General features: G+C 38.2%; 1 long non-coding RNA gene across 1 annotated transcript; it reads left to right on the top strand.

The window, feature by feature from the left end:
- The first annotated feature begins 2,268 nt into the window (after positions 1–2,268).
- On the top strand, positions 2,269–17,882 carry LOC306767759. The gene is made up of 4 exons (XR_013771640.1): positions 2,269–2,312; positions 2,403–2,433; positions 9,277–9,372; positions 16,406–17,882. It is a non-coding gene; the product is annotated as an uncharacterized lncRNA (long non-coding RNA).
- Positions 17,883–18,247: the final 365 nt, after the last annotated feature.

Genomic DNA, 18,247 nt, shown 5'->3' with positions numbered 1-18,247 from the left:
CATGGCTCGTGGTTAAAATTTCACGAGAAGTAAAAACAAAAAAAACTCATCTAAGATACCAATGGGGAGTTCTAGAAAATTTTGAGTTGTCAGGGCATTTACTATTTACCAGAAGGTTTATGGTTCTCTTTTTATTAAAAGATTAGTATAATTTTGTCAGTGTTATGTGTTTAATTGTTGATGGAATGAAAATGTTGAAATCTTTTTTTTTTTTTTTACAGGTCTGAACACTAATTTTGACACTAATTGGCTTCCATACAGGCTCATTGCGTATTTGGTGTGTGTGTGTGTGTGTGTGCTCTGTCACATGCTATCAGTAGTTTCTGTGTTTCCAAGGCGTTCCTGCTCTGAACTGAGTCAAACCAGCCCAGAGAACCCGACTGATTCTGGGAGAAGGGGGTCAAAGGTCCCACTAGAGGAAACTAAAGGAGGAGGGGCCCCTCCTGCTCCTCTCACCCAATCAGACTGCAGAGTGTTGGGGAGGCGGTGGAGAACAGCAGGAGGGGGAGGACTGACTTCTTTCCTCAGACACTTTATTGTTGAAAGACTTGTTTTTATCACCAGACTTCTTCAGACTGTGAGAGCAGACTTGTTGAAGTGAATTCTGGGAAATGTAGGAAAACAGACGATTACCTTCAGATTCTGCAACGTATCAAAATTTACCCATGAAGGAAACAGAAAAAACTGAGCCGTAAGTTAAGTAAGACTCAGAAAGACAACAATAACACAGAATAACGATATAATGACATAACTCTGATCCCACTTTCTCTTCCTGTGAAGGCAACACATTCAAAGTGGATCCATTCCAGACGTATGAATTAGTGTGTTGTGTGTCAGTACAGTCGGTCAGTGTGTGGTGCTGCAGCGGTTCCTGCCACTTGTGTGATGTTCCTCAGGGAGTTTCTGACCTGCAGATGGCAGAGCGGTACAAACATCACAGTCTGACCTCAGAATAAATCAGCCACATTGTTGCGCAGCAGTGAGATTTACATAAAAGTAAAAATCAAAATAAAAAGCAGGATTAAAAACAGTTTTCTAAATATGTCTTTCATACAATTTCTTCAATATAATAATACAAATAAATTCTTAAAATAAAATTATCATGATTAATTATTTATATCATTGCAGCCTCATTGACCCCCCCTGTAATAAAAGCTCTTTGATTGCCGTTGAGCTTGTACAGATTCAGACATTCCAGGATGCATGATGGTCTTTCTGGTAATCAATTTCATATAAACAGTTAATTATCTAAGCACCAATCTGATACTTAAAAGTGTTTCTTTATTGCAACTGAACAAGAGAAAACACCATCAATACCTCCAGCAGGTTTCTCACTATCATTAGTCTTAGCATAATTTAAGCAAAACACTTACTTTGATAATTATGTAAATGTTTGTCTGTGAATGTAGAAATGATGGCAAAGTGGGGATTTCTGTCCTCTCTGCTGAAATAAGGTGCTGTCCCACTTCAGCGTTGCTGGATAGGTCTGATTTTACTCTTCAGGATCTTGATACTTAAAGCCTGAATAGATTGACTTGCTTTATATTTTCAGTTTTTCAGAGTTTATGTAGCATTAAACACAATGAAAATGCTTCAGTGTGTCTCAGAAATTAAATGTCGGCCTCTGGTGGATACATGGTGGTACACCACTGCAGAACCACTTCATGTTCATCATTATTTTTATTTACATCTTACAGCAAACATTAAACTGAAACATATATCCCTAAAACGGCCGATCATCGATCTGAAGAAATAGAACGTGTAATGGTCCACTGCAACAGATATAAGACAGAAAAGAAGGACATGGTGGATAAACCATGAAAGTAACATTTGAAATATTTTACAGGGAAGCTCAGGAGATGATACACATTGATCATTCATTTTCTAACCTAAATAGGGCTGATTAAGAGAATAAGAGGAGATTTTTTTTCAAATTTAATTTATGTATTTCGCCATGTGTCTTGACCATAGACTGCATATGAAAAGAATGAAAAAAATTATAAAATATAATAGTATATAAAATAAATGAAAAAGAAATTAAATTTAAAAATATATATTAATATAATAATAATAATAATAATAATAATAATAATGATTCAATAAAATAAATAAAAAATAGTATATAAAATTTTCATTTATGGTCTATGGTCTTGACCCATTTTCCTGACCAGCTGGCCGTTGTCCTGTCCTGTCCTACCAGTTGGGGGCGGTAGTGCACCCCTTTTGTTGTTTCCCAACTGCCAATGAAACAGAAGAAGAAGAAAAGCTGGCGCAAGAGGAAACATCGTGGCCCCGCTTCGCTTCTTTTTAAGGTATTTTCTGCAATGTTTAAATAATAAACTATATTTTGTGACTGCGACTTATCTTGGACATGAATTACTGTCAGTTTTTGTTCTTTGCAGCTCGCTGTGGAGAAACGGCAGGTCACGCCAGGTGAGAATTTACAGACTTAAGTGTGTTTGCATTAATAAATAAATAATATTCCCGTTAATTATGTGGTTTTGTTGTTTGGTGCTCAGTGAGCTTTTCATGATAACACACAACGTTATGATGGCGCTTAAACATCGTGGTATTTATCAGAGCAACGGAGTTTTGGAGGTTTTTTTCAGAGAAGTTTCTGCAAGTATTACAATACCTACACAAGGTTTCAGTTAAAATTTGTAAAAACATAAATAAAATAAAATAAGAAAAAAAAAGTATACTTTGAACATTAAATGTCCAGTATTTGTAGTGCATTTAATTAAAAGTTGAAAATAATTGTAAACTAGTTTTACACAACATCCTAACTTCAGTCCAGTTTGGATTGTACAAGCTGCAGTGAAATAAAAGGTCAGATTACAGAGATTTGGTCTGTTTCTGATTACTTTTTTAAGGAGAAAGATTTTTCAATAGCTTGATAACATAGTTAATAGGGCTGTGACAATATGTTTTTGTCCCAATTCAATTCGATTCAGATTTATTGTGTGCCGATTCGATTTAAATTGTGATTCTCACAATTCTTCGATATTGCGGATCTTTGTCGATTAAAAAGTTTTAAAAAATGTATAAAACTCTTTTCTTTGCTCGTCACTTTTATTCATTTCAATGAGGAAAAAACAGCACAATAGCCATACCATCATTCTGCTGATATAACCAAAAAGACAAGTAAAAAGATCAATAAAAATGACAACAATTTTATTGTGTATTCATTTTATTTATTGGGGAAAAAAAAATTTTTTTTAATCTAAATTTATCTAAATCTAAAATTCTTTAAAAAAAAAAAAGTTCTTCAAAAAAATAATTTTTTTGTAAAGATATTAAACAGAGCCTCGAGGCAAATAATTTGCCTTGATCAATTTTTGTACTTGGGTTACTCAAATTACCCGAGTAATCATTGCAGCCCTAGTTAGGACTAGGCTCAGGGAACATTGTTTATCTAATAAAGGGGTTATTTTGTGGAAAAGTTGTGATGATTTAAAAAAAAGTTACTTCCATATTACAGTTTAAAAACATTTTCAAGAAGATAGTGATGGAAAAATATTTAAAGGGTAATAATTTTCTTCCCTCTTGTTAAGTGGAATTTTTTTTATCATGATGACAATTTTGTTTAAATTTTTTTCTTTATATAGTAATTATATATTGTAAACAAATCTCCAACGCATTTGGTTCTTTAGATTTGGAGAGATGGGTAGGTACAATGTGCCTGGTCAAATGAGAATGATTAAACTTATGTTATTTTATGTTTTAATTTTGTTTGTGATGTAAATTTGACCAAATAACAATAAATAAATAATAATAAGGTTGGTACCAAAGTGGATAACATAGATGACCAACTCCATTAAAATGGCCAGTTCAATAACCACACTAGAAAAGAGCCTGCCAGAGGTCAAACCAACATCCAATGACAATTCATCTCTCTTGGTGGAAACTGAGACCTGGCTAATGTAAGTCAAGGAGGAGCTAAGTAAATACATTGACATAGTGGATAAAACAGCTGAACATGTCACTTTCTTAGAAACCAAGATTGACTACTGTTGGGGAAAATTGTTATGAGTTTGGTTTGTATTAAGTATTAGACATATATGCATTGACTTGCTGTGATCCTGCTGTGTTTTGTGTCAATGCACAAAGCTTTCTTTAAGTTATATGATCCTTGTCTGGAATGTGCAGACAAAGTCTGAGACAGGAAGAGTTTCATGCAGGGCATCTGTTTTTGTCAACTGCTTGGTTGACCAGTTGTCTAAAGGTTAGAGGTTAAAGGTAATAAAGTAATATAGTGAGTGATTGATGCTTAGTGAGTTCAGTTTAGTCTTAAATAAGAGATAATGATTGTTTCATATGGTCTGCCCAGCAACTAGGAGGAGTTAAGCATGGTTTATAATTGGGTGTTACTTCAGCATCTGCAGAGAGAGTTCTCTCTCCAAGCTCCAGCGTGTGCTTGTATTAGTTTATAATAAAATGTTCATTGTAAGAAGACAGTTGACTCTTAGATGTATTACAACTTCTCAAGACCAGAGTATTTTCCACCACACTACCTTTACTGTTGAAGCTGGAGAAAGAATCTTAGACTCTTTGGGAATCCTGAACAAACTAAAGCTGGCAAGCCGTTTTTGGATTTTATGAGAAAGATTATACCGCGCTGGCTAAACATAGACTGAGCCTTCGTTTTGAAAAGGCCTCACCGCACAGTTGCCCTACCATGACCCAACCTGTTGGGTCATGGTGGAGCTGTTCTGGTCCAGTTCTTGAGCTTTCAAGATCACAAGTTTGTGTTCCAAACGCCAAAGCAACAACCCATAACTGTCACGGGTGGAGATGAGGGATGGTGAGGACCCAAATGCAGAGATGAGGGAAACAGGGATGCAGATTCCAGACCAATTTAATTAAACGGAGGCACTCAGGGGACTTACACAAACAACAAAGCACAACAAAATGATCCAGCAACCAAGAACTTAAACTGAGGGGTATAAATACACTAGAGAACCAAACAAGAAACAAGACCAGGTGAACTCAATGAACAGGCAATCAATAAAGCTAAACAAACGAGAACCAAACAGGAGAAACTACAAAATAAAATAGGATACCTGGAACTAAGGCACAGCACAAACCACATCATGAGAATAACATGAAAACAGCAAGCTGCTCTTCTCCTATGATTTCTGCAGAGACAATGCAACAGCATCGCAAGTTCAGCATCATCAGGAAAAAGTTTGATTCTTCTTCGCAGCCAGTCATTCATCCACCATGTAAACTGAGTGTATTGGCTGAATCTGTAAGACCTGAAGGCAGAAATTTTGTACTGTTTTGTTTTGAGAGCACAAGTTAGATAGTATAACTAATATCTAAGAGTAATTTTACAAAACTAAGAATCACAGAGGCAGGTTTCAGTTTAAATAATTTACATTTCACTGTTTTCATGTACTAATGCTGCCTGCAGTCATGAATCCTAAAAGTGTGAATTACTTATATCTGTTCTTACAATCTATTCCAATCAATTTTGTAAAAATATTACTTTGTTTAGTTTATATTGTTGTTAAACACTATAAACTTGAAAAAGTAGGTTTGGATACTTACCGCAAACAGCGGTGGACAGAAAGTGCAGCTCTTTGCAGCAAACCTTAGTTGGCATTGCCAAACACCAGTTGTTTTGTCCAACTCTGTCCTCTTCATTTGCCTGAATGCCCTCATTTCAACAGCGTCCTGAGCGTTTTCAGCATCACTGTTCTCACTAACAACTCGTTTGAGTTCAAATTTAAAAGGCTAAACGGCAGACCTTGAGCGACAATACCACTAGTCGGAGCCAAGCGACTGCTTACAATTACAAACATGCACCACCTCCCAGAATGCATTGCGAACATAAACAACAATGCCGACATACAAGTAAAATGAATATTTTGAAATATTTAAAAACTAAACAATGTGTGTGGTAAAGATCAGGTTTTTACAGCTGAAGCTAATGTTTATTTTATAAGATATATTTTTGCGACTAGCCGGAGTTTCCTTTTCATTCCAGTGAAAGGGGCAGACAAGGAATGGGAAATGATCATAGACATCACAAGCTGGAATGTGTGGGGACTCAGGAAACTGACTCAATTAAAACAGGTTATCGACAAAATAAAAAAGCTGAAATGTAGGATATTTTTTCTTCAAGAAAGAAATCTAACTACTGCAGATATCAAACCAGTCAGGAATAGGTGACCTGGTCAGGTGATATACGCAACCTTCAATACATATTATTGAGGAGTACTTATTTTCATCCACAGAACAGTACCATTTCAAACCACCAAGATTATTCAGTACTCATCTGGGACATATGTGATTGTCAAGGTAATATTCTCGCTTTAAAGATACATTTGATAAGTATATACGACCCAGAAGAAGATAACCCAAAATCTTTTGAGAATTGTTTTCTGAACAGTAGCTGAACAAAAAGGATCATGTGTGATTGAGGGTGATTTTAACTGTACATTGGATCCCAAGTTAGGCAGGTAAATTAGACTGGTAAAGGCTTATCCAAATTACAAGCAAGAAAATTAAAGGAGTGATCACCTGGAAACTGCACCTTTTCAAGTTAAAACGTTTGTATCGGACAGAAGTTTTAACTCCCTGGGAGCCTTTCTTTTGAAGACAGTTGAGTTTTTCCATCCAGGTGCTTTGTTCACAGCAAAACTGTCCACAAGGATGAACTCTCACAAACACGGTTTTTTGTTTTTTTGTTTTTTTAAAAATTTGCTTCTGTGATTTCGTCATTACTTGGAGTTAATTTCATAAACCCACTCCTCTTCTACGCCTAAAAACACCTGCTGGGCTGCCTCAGTGAGAAGATGTGGAAACAGCAGTCCCATGTACACTGCTCGGTCGTCTGTTTCCAAAACCAAATGACCAGGATGTTTTTGCTCTCCCTTCATCAGCAGGACAAACTACCAGGGACAGATGGATTACATTATTTTGTTGATGATGCATCTGCATCTCTGCCGGCTGCGGCCCCTTTGTGCCAAACATTTTGTCAACATTTGGGGAAAAAAACAGGTTAAGACGGCATCAACCCTGCTGCAGTTGGAAAGAGGGGCATTTGCAACTTTACCATCTATGCACTCGGTAAGTTTTTTCTACTGATCTAGTTATTTTTTGCCGTAGCTAAAACGTGGCTTAGCCTGATGCAGATAATGCTAACGCTAACTAATGCGAATGGAACGGATGAGGCCCAGGTTTTAATTTCTGATACCTACCGTATGCTCTTCCATGTAAATGTTTGTAAAAGACTTTCTCTTCATTTTCTTTTTCTTTTTATTATTTCTTATTTTTCATGCCTTCTACCACACAGTAAGTACAGCATTCATAATGGATGTGTGGTCACAGTGATGGTGGTAGCTTTTCTCTTCCCACCACAACATGGCAGTTATAAACATTTTAATCTAACAAGGTGACCATCATGTTGTCTCTCACTAGCATAATTTCATCAGGAACTATGTATTTGGATTAAAAAGAAAAAGACATTCTACTGTCTCTTAATTTCAATCATCTGATTTATTCACTGAACCGGAACGCGATCATTTTACTTCTGACATTTTCACGTCATGTATGTAATGTAGGAGCTGTGCAGGATGTAAAATTTACTGGTAACTGGGCTGAAATGAGCCTCCTGGAAGAGGCTGAAGTTGCTAAACTGTCCGTGTTCCAGAGGCTGTAGTATGTGTAGTCACAATTTACTTTACAGTTGCTCCCGTAAGTTTGATGGTGGAGGGTCCTATATCACAATGTTGTTGCTAAGGTTTTCACCTCCACCTGCTTTTATCTGGGTGGTTGCTGTAGCAACAGCCTCTGTGGATATTGGGGTCTGACTTCTGGCGTGTATGGATATGAAAGATGTTTAGTCACATTCGCATTAAGCCAGATATTTATGACTTTGATTTTTATGTATTTTTATTTACATGAAGTGAAGAGACAGAGGTTAGGAGTCATGTTTGTTGGTGGAAAAGAGTTGTCTGTGTATAAGTGTTAGAAATAAAATGTAAGAAATAAAATTAGTTTTCATATTCTGTGTTATATATTTTGGTGTGTGAAGGCCTGTTTTTTTTTCCATATGCTTTTTCTTTTCTTTCTTTTTTTAAGTAGGCAAAGCACTTTGTGTTGATTTTGGCATGAAAATGCTTTTTAAAATTTGATTTAATCTATTGGTATTACAATATTTTGATGACTCAAACTGCAGCTGTTTACACCTATAATCTATTCTTAAGATGATCGGAAAATTTTCTAACTTCTATTTGCCGATTTTCATGCCATGCGCAGCACCAGCGGTCTACAGGTAGATGTTGGCTGTTAGACTGACCCTGCAATGCAGGCAACCAAGCTGTCATCGAAGACTTTCCAGCCTCACTTCAGAAGTACAGGTTTGTTGTTTTTTAATAAATTTTACACACAGAAAATTATAATAAACACATTTACATTGTTAATTGAAGCTAAGAGGCACTTTTATTGATTGTTTTGATGTCAGTATCTGGTTCTGTTCTGTAGAAAAGGAACCCATGCATGGTTCCAGCCTTCCCTGGTCTTCCCTTTTACACAAAGACAGCCATCACTAAAGAGGCCTCAACCCAGTCTGGAGGAAGATAAAGATGAAGACAGTACTCATTCTTTGCGGCTCCAGAACCACAAGAGTTCACATAAAACCCAGAAAACTCAGCTACTGTGTTAACAGAATTGATAACTAAGAGTGAAAAATATTCATTTTGTTTTATTACATTAAAATTGAGCATTGATTTTATTTCCGAACACTAATAAAGACATATTGTTTTAAAGAGCTGGGGTTTTTTTTTTTTTTTTTTTTTTTTTTTTGGTACTTCAGTGACTTGAATCACATCATAATAGGTATTAAAAATGTTATATAAAAAAGCATAGGAAAATTAATATGTAATTAAATTTGTACTTCAGATATATCTGAATGTATTATCAAACTCTTTTGAAGATATATACATTACTTCAAGTACATCTCAGAAACAAAGAAATACAAAATATTTAAAATAAATGAAAGAAAATAAAATAAAAGAGAGTTTTAATCAGACTCTTCTGACCTGACAATTCAGAGGCTTTACTTTTCCTGCATGGCAAAGGAGAGAGAGAGAGAGAGAATAAGGAAGAACTTTTCTTTTTATACTCTGCTCTTAGAATATATTTTGGAATTCATCCTTATTAGGTAAAGTCATTTACGCTTAGCTTCTGATACTGTTTCCAACTGAAGACAAAATTTCTGTTCCTTGTGCACAAAGTAAACTTTTCAAACATCTGCTACTTTTACAGCGTCTCTTTCTGGAAGGCCTTGTGGTTTTTTGCTGCTGCATCCGTCTGTTGTCGGAGTAAGCGTTGGTGGTTTGGCGTGCTGGAGATCTGAGGCAGGTTTGTGACCTTTGACAATTGTATTTCAAGAAGCGTTGCTAAAGGTGCCATTTTCTAACTGTCTTCATGTCTACAGTCGTGTCTTGTGAGCATCCTGCAAACACTTTTCATACAGTTAATTATCTTTGAAGTCACAAAATAAGCACATTATTTAAAAAAAATGAGTAATAAGGATAATAAGAGTAAGTAAAATGATAAAATAGAATAAAAGAATGACAAATCCTAAGCATATGAAAATGGCTAAATAGTAGAATAAACCCCTTCCCATGCTGGCCTTCCAGCAATCAATTAGCGCGCACCTCATTAACACGATTTAAACTAACGTCAATGTTGATCAAAACCTCACATGAACTCTGACTAGAGAAAGTTGTGTATAAGCAAAGGGTTAGCTATATTTTTATAACAAGCTATTTTTTTTTTCTTTGGTTTAATAAGTTTTCAATTATTTAAAAACACTCGGAGGACAATGGACATGTGTAAAGACCAGGTTATGACGCCTTTAAGTGTTAATTCTCAGGTTATGTAGAGGTGTGTGCAACTTCTTCCTAATCTCAAAGACAGCAGACAATTTCTCTCTCCCTCGCTTCTCCACTCTGCCATGCTGCTTCTTTGTATTGTCAGTCTATATATTTGAGTCTCTTTCTGTATTTCCTTCCGAATTTGAAACTATGGATCTGGTCAGGTGGTCTCTCAAAATTTTTTGAACCCAAATAACGGGCGAAGGGGAGCCTGCATGTCCTGATGGAATGTTTGATGCATGACGTTATCATGGGGAAAATGGAAGGTCATGTGTCTGTCACTTCTTTCTGGATGATGTGGCAGCTGTCTACACAATTGGATTTATGATTACTGAGTTTCTTCTGTTCGGTGTGTGCAGTGTCCTGGTTTATCACAATTTTTGTACGATTTGTGAAAGATTATCTCATACAATCACCACTCAGACTCAAGCATTGATTGAGCTGAACCGTAAACAGTCTTGCCCAAACTGGCAGTCTGGTTAGAGTTCTGGAGCTCATCTGCAGGGTGGGAAACAACTTGGAGAAGCTATTAGCTTGGCTTGGTGGAAACCGACTAGTGGTTTGGCTGTTATCTGAATCTGGCTGTCTTGACTGTCCTTGGCAGGCTGGTTATTAGGTCTCCTGGAATGTTATGCTCTTGGATGCTCTGTTCCACCTTCCCCACTTCCCATCCTCATGGGTTTGTGGACCTTCCTAACTCACCTCTCCCAAGGTTGCATCGTTCCATCAGCAGGTGCCAGAGATTGGAGAAATTATCTGGGATAAAAGTTCATAGACTCACTCATCTCCGCGCACACACACGCAAACTCCTGCTCATAATCACAGACACACCCTGCGATGACTCACCGCCTTCATCGGACCCCTATCCTGTTCTCTCCATTCCCGGACGGCCATTTAGATTGGATGCATCTATGGATGGCTGCGTCCACACTAGGCCGTGCTGAGAGACCTCCTCCAATGTGTTTTCCACATGTTGTAACTGTCTTAATATGTGCTTCTTTGGATTGAGGTGTCTTTTTAATCTCATCTTTACTCTTTGCCCCGTTTAAGCAAATTCCAGTTCTGATTCTAAAACATGTGAGTCTGAGATCTTTGCCTTTGTGACCTCAAGAAAAGAAATAACCATTCCCTGCTAATAGTTGCTATTGTCACTTACTTGCCCCATGAGCCTCCCCTCTAAAATCCAAGAGCCGGCACCAGCAAAAGTCACATCATCTCCCCAAAAGTAACGTAGACAGTAGAGCTGCAACTATCGAGTACTTTTGGAATCGGGTACTCTAATGATTTTTTTTTTATTATTATAATTTGTTAAACAAATACTAGAAACTCAACCAAAGTAAATCTATAAATTTATATTTGTGAAGCTGTTGCATGTGTTGTTACTACCTAATGCATGAGGATTTGGTGCATCCAACTAGTTTGTGCACATGCTCAATGTGTGGAGAAAAAATTCTCAACCGATCGCAAATTTCTGCCTTTTAAAAGACTTAAAAGAAAAAAGTGCTACAGTGTTCTTTAAGCATACACAAACAACCTTTGCCTGGCAGCACTAGTCAAAACAACTGCTAGCTTGGAGATAACAACAGTCAAAGCTGAAACAGAACACTTAGTTTTATGCATGAATCTACTAAAGCAAGCTTACTGAACTACTCTAACTATGCAGAATATATATCTTGTACTACTTCAAAGAAACTTAATAAATGAGTAACAAATTAAAACTACACTATACGCATAAATTCCATCACATTCCCCCCTTTTGATCCTTTCAGGATCAACACAAAAGAATCACAATTCATGAACATAACAAAACAACAAAACAAACATAGAATAACACTAACTACCCAAAGAGATACAGGAAACTAAAACATCAGCATGGCCACTCCCGGCAGGATTGAAGAACATCCTGAAAGGAAAAACACTCACGTGTCAGAATCAGAAAAGCCATCACTATCCAAAAGAAGGAAAAAGGATCAAAGAGAGGGAGATCCGAAGCAGGAAGAGAGTAATAAACAAGCCAAGGAATGCGACATCCTAAGGCAGTGTCAATCAGCCTAACCAACAAGGCTCTGATACACGGAACGAAACAGCAAACACTTATATAGGGCTCATCCCTAGAGCAATACTTCTTTACATGGGAAGACACGTCACAAGTTGCTAATTATACACTGTCCAAGCTGACCACTGGTGTTGATATAGTTGCTCTGTGACTTCAACAAATATCATTGTTTATGATGCAGAAGTTGACCTTGGATCAAGTCTAACTTCCACACCGTCGCACGCTGCCTAAAACATGCGTTTTGACTCTGTGTGTGCGGGAGAGACAAATGAGGGATGGATTACTAGACTGTTAACATGAGTGAGCAGCCGACACCTTGCCATCCCTCGTCACTGCTGACTAATATCACAGGTTATAACACTGTACATTTTAACAGCCGATGATGTTGATATAAATCGCAAAGCTGAATCTCCGCCTGGAGCGGTGAAATGGAGGTGTTTTCGTTTCAGGTGCTACAAAATTGAAACCTGCTTTACAGCACGCACACTGCACTACGTTTTCTGCCCTTTTGAGTATGACATGGTCCCACGCTTGCAACTTTTTTGGTCTTTTGTGGTGGAAATACTATGGCCTTGAGAAGTTGTAATACATCTAAGAGTCAACTGTCTTCTTACAATGAACATTTTATTATAAACTAATACAAGCACGCGCTGGAGCTTGGAGAGAGAACTCTCTCTGCAGATGCTGAAGTAACACCCGATTATAAACCATGCTTAACTCCTCCTAGTTGCTGGGCAGACCACAGAAAACAATCATTCTCCTATTCAGAGCTAAACTGAGCTAACTAAGCATCATTATATTACTTTATTACCTTTAACCTTTAACCTTTAGACAACTGGTCAACAAGCAGCTGACAAAAACAGATGCGCTGCAGCTTAAATAAAGCTTTGTGCATAGACACAAAACACAGCAGGATCACAGCAAATCAATGCATATATGTCTAATATCCAATACAAACCAAACCCAACACTTCCCTCCTTTTGATCCTACAGGATCAACAATAGGAAGAGAAATTATTATCAGAATGCAAAACTACAGAGACACAAGACAACATTCTCAAAAAATCAGGAGACTCATGCCTGTAAGGTTTTAGAGAATCCTTCAGAAATAACAATAGTGAGGAGCTATTTACTTCAGCTTCAAAATCTGAGTCTTAGAATCTAAGAAAAGTGGAAACAAATGGTTCCTCTTAGGGGGTGACAGAGGTGTAGTGAAGACACAACGGGCGTTCTGGTGGGACTTGGCATGTCACAGTCACAGTGGAGCGCTTCTTTCACTTCTCACTGATCTTGCTTGAGAGCGAAGGCTGGTCTTCAGGTGTGAGAGTAGACTATCTCACTTACCCACGCAACCACATGGATTATTCTGCCCTTTGTTGGGTGGTGCGTTATTCTTCCGTAGCTTCACACTGAAGAGCTTCAGGAGATGCAAGCAGTCTGTAGTGCCAAGCAGCTCACTCTGCAACCTTTACTGCTGTCTGGGTCGTCAGGAGAACCTGAAGCAGAAAAATATACCAGGAATTGCCTGACACATGTTCATTAAAAGCTTCCTGGCAGATAAATTGGGTTCATATGTGTAAATTAATTAAGAGTGACATGTAAAGGATCAGAGAGGGGGCAAAAAGTTCAAGGAATGTCAGGATGCACTCAGGAACTGAGTGAACACAACAGTCTTTCTGACAGAATCTGGGTGCAGCTTTTCCAGAAAATATCATCTGACTCTACAGTCGGGGTGGGATTCGTGCTGCCTGTCGGCCACATCCGTTAGTCTTTTAGTTTCAGAAAATCCCACAACTGAAACACAGTCTGAGGACAAGGAGGATCCATCACCTCCAGAGGTCAAAGGTGAAAATCCAGCACACATGTCCACCATAGAAGCCATATCCACACTGTTCACAGTCTGGGATCCCCAGGCCATCAGCAGTGGTTGGGTCCATGCAGCCACATCTTCATATAGGTGCTGCTCCAGGACTCAGAGCGGTCACAGAAGGGAGGTGGAGCGATGCTGTAGGTTGTAGGGACGGTTTCTGCTCCAGTTTCCTGACTGACCACATGTGTGACACACGGAACTTTCCAGTGACCCGGATCAAGAACTCACTCTCCCCCAGCCCCTCCTCTGAATCCCCTTCAGGCAGATAGACATTTTAGGTCCCTGTGGACCAAGCTGCATGCTGACAAGGGTTTAGAAGGGAAAGCTGCAACGTGTCCAACACCATACAGCAGGCGAGCTTTTGAGACTGAACCATTTGGTCTTCTCCAGTAAGGGGAAAATAAAGATCATAGCCTCATAATTATAATAGTTTCCTTCTGAATCCTGTGGCAAACATATTATGTGGACCATGGTCTGTGCTGTGAACATCCTGTAACTTGAATATTACAGTGTAACTGTGTGTGTGAGACTATATTGTCAGTGGATTCATAACTCATTTCTCTCCTGGGAAAGCTGAACATGATCTTGCTAAGAAGCTACATTTGTTCTCACCGTTAGCTCACATTTAGTTTCAGCATCCTTCAGCATCCTTCAGCTAAAAAATGCATTTTTTATTTCCAGTTTATCTAAATTTATTTAAACATGCTAGGCGTAAAATTAATAATTGTAATATTGAAGGAATAAAAATCACCCTATGGATATGTGAAAAGGACCAGACAAAAACTTAAGTTTATTGCCTACACAATGTACATTAATTTAACAGAATACGTTCCTAATACTATAAATCACATTTCAGGTGTTTTCTTTCTCAATATGTTGTTGCTCTTTAAAATGTTCTCAGGTGATAATAAAGAATTGCTTTTCCCTCAGGAAAAGGGTTCCACATTCATACAGGGAGTGGCTTTTATGCTGTTATAAAAGCTTTAGGATGAAAAGCACAAGCAGCTATTTTACACAGGAGTCATATGTTTGTTTCTGCCTAACATGCTATGACATCTTCTCCTTCAGTGAGCAGAAGGCCTTTAATAAACACACACTTTTCCTCACTTCCCTCTCTGGGCCTCCTTCTTATCTGAAACGCTCTCATACATTTTTTTTTCTTACTGCAGTAAATTAGATTTTACACGAACAATTCACTTCAACAGTTGGATGAATGCATGTGAATGGGTCGTGCCCCCACGTTTGTCTACCCCCACACAAGCTTCTAGGCTCTCCTGCGAGAGTCCGGTGTGGCTTCACAAGACGTGGTTTTAATTCTCCACACAATCAATCCAATCAAGTTTAACACAGGAAATTTTACACAACCACCCCAGTTTACCCCTCACATGAAGACAGAGATTTCAACTTCTTAATGGTGCTGTACATCAACCTCCTACTGCAAAGGAACTAGTTCTGTTTGCAGCGGATGTACACAGAGGGTCAATCCCACACCTTTGTAGAATTATCAGGCAAAATTCTCAATGTCTCCAGAAACCAGCCCACACAGTTTCTTCTCTGTTCCTCCTCACTCAAGATGGCTTTCCTCTCCGTCTTCTAACTCAAGGTTTGCCTGGCCTGGTCTTGCTTCTCGAGCTCACAGGACTTACTGACTAATTTACTGGTCTCGGTCTTGTAACTCACAAGATTAACTGGTCTGGTCTTGCTACGTCTAGCTCACAGCACTTACAACTTGGTCTTGTAACTCATGATTTTTAAGTTAAACTTTAACCTAAACTTAACTTAAACTCACAGGACTTTTTTTTATGACGTCAACCTGATCTCGTCTCAAGTTATTCTCTTATCCCTTGAGTTGTTATTTCGATGAGGAAGTGAGGAGAATCCCTGTCACTATGAGAATAATGAAGACAACTGACCACAAAACAGATATACAGCAAATCAATGCATATATGTCTAATATATAATACAAACCAAACCCATAATAATTTCTCCAACACTTTTTCTCCCCTTTTCTTCATTCTCTACCATTATAGACCAAAGTAATGACAGACAGCAAAGCAAACCACTCGCCGCTGCTGTTTCAACAGTCCGGGTGAAACAGTCATACTGTACAGACACACCGTAGGCGATAGATTCTGTTTTGATGTGTTTTATGAATGTTTAAATATTTTATATGTTCACTGAAACAGTGATGTAGTCCCTCCAAACAGCACAGTGGTTGGAAAATGCCGCGATGATGCATAAATTAAAATATATCACCACGTGATATTAAACGGAGCTTTGAGGCAAATAATTTGCCTCGATCAATTTTTGTACTCGGGTGACTCGAGTTACCCGAGTAATTGTTGCAGCTGTAGTAGACAGACACTGCTAATCAAGGACCAAGGCTGAATTTTGGTGAAATTAACTCAGTGTAGCTAGACCTCTGGCACCCATATAAAATTGTATCGAAAAATGTATGATATGGGACCTTTCAAAGGTGTGACTTTCATGAAGCTCTAATGACATGACGTGGGGATTTTTATGTTGCATTGTCATGAATTCCAGTTTTATCTATTTTTTCATTTGTGTTCCCTTCATGTGTTCTCTTCAGAAGTGCAACAGCGGTTGATGATTGCAGAGGGACTTCCATATTTGCCATGAATGGAATCTGAACAAGCAAGACCCAGTGCATCGCTGCATAACAGAGGAATCAAACTAACTGTGAACCAATCAGGATCTGCCAAAAATGATAGAAGATGGAATGACAATGGGGAGCATGTGTCTGGTGATGTGGAGTTTAACTCCCCTCAGCCGGTCCAGAGGCACAATAAAAGAGGGTCCTTAAACCGCAAGAAATGTTTGAAAGTGAAGCAAAATGTAAAATTGCAGGAGAAAGTCCACACAGAGAAAAAAACAATCAAATGTGGTGTTTGTGGTAAAATCTGTAGTCATGAAGTAAAACTAATGATACATAAGAGAATCCACACAGGAGACAAACCATTCAGCTGTGATCAGTGTGGACAAAGATTTAGTCGCAAGGGTAGCTTAAACAGACACATGAGAATCCACACAGGAGACAAACCATTCAGCTGTGATGAATGTGGACAAAGATTTAGTCACAAGGCTAGCTTAAACAGACACATGAGAATCCACACAGGAGACAAACCATTCAGCTGTGATGAATGTGGGCAAAGATTTAGTCACAAGGCTAGCTTAAACAGACACGTGAGAATCCACACAGGGGATAAACCATTCAGCTGTGATGAATGTGGAAAAAGATTTAGTTGCAAGGGTAGCTTAAATATGCACATGAGAATCCACACAGGGGACAAACCATTCAGCTGTGATGAATGTGGACAAAGATTTAGTTGCAAGTGTAACTTAAATATGCACATAAGAGTCCACACAGGAAACAAACCATTCAGCTGTGATGAATGTGGACAAAGATTTAGTCAAAAGACAAGCTTAAATATGCACATGAGAATCCACACAGGGGACAAACCATTTAGCTGTGATGAATGTAGAAAAAGATTTAGTCAAAAGAACAACCTAAACACGCACATGAGAATCCACACAGGAGACAAACCATTCAGGTGTGATGAATGTGGACAAAGATTTAGTTGCAAGGCTAGCTTAAACAGACACATGAGAATCCACACAGGAGACAAACCATTCAGCTGTGATCAATGTGGACAAAGATTTAGTTGCAAGGGTAGCTTAAATGTGCACATGAGAATCCACACAGGAGACAAACCATTCAGCTGTGATGAATGTGGACAAAGATTTAGTCAAAAGGGTAACTTAAATATGCACATGAGAATCCACACAGGAGACAAACCATTCAGCTGTGATGAATGTGGACAAAAATTTAGTCAAAAGGTCTACCTAAACAGGCACATGAGAATCCACACAGGAGACAAACCATTCACCTGTGATGAATGTGGACAAAGATTTAGTCACAAGAGTAGCTTAAACAGACACATGAGAATCCACACAGGAGATAAACCATTCAGCTGTGATGAATGTGGACAAAGATTTAGTCAAAAGACACACTTAAACCAACACATGAGAATCCACACAGGAGACAAACCATTCAGCTGTGATGAATGTGGACTAAAATTTAGTCAAAAGGTCTACCTAAACAGGCACATGAGAATCCACACAGGAGACAAACCATTTAGCTGTGATGAATGTGGACAAAGATTTAGTCAAAAGACAAGCTTAAATATGCATATGAGAACCCACACAGGAGACAAACCATTTAGCTGTGATCAATGTGGACAAAGATTTAGTCAAAAGACACACTTAAACCAACACATGAGAATCCACACAGGAGACAAACCATTCAGATGTGATAAATGTGGACAAAGATTTAGTCGAAAGACAAACTTAAACAGACACATGAGAATCCACAGTTACGGTTTTACTGTATAGAATAATTTGATGACGCTTT

Source organism: Telmatherina bonti (assembly GCF_933228915.1).
Source record: "Telmatherina bonti genome assembly, chromosome: 16".
Lineage (NCBI taxonomy): Eukaryota > Metazoa > Chordata > Actinopteri > Atheriniformes > Telmatherinidae > Telmatherina > Telmatherina bonti.
This window is presented reverse-complemented; position numbering and strand designations above follow the sequence as displayed.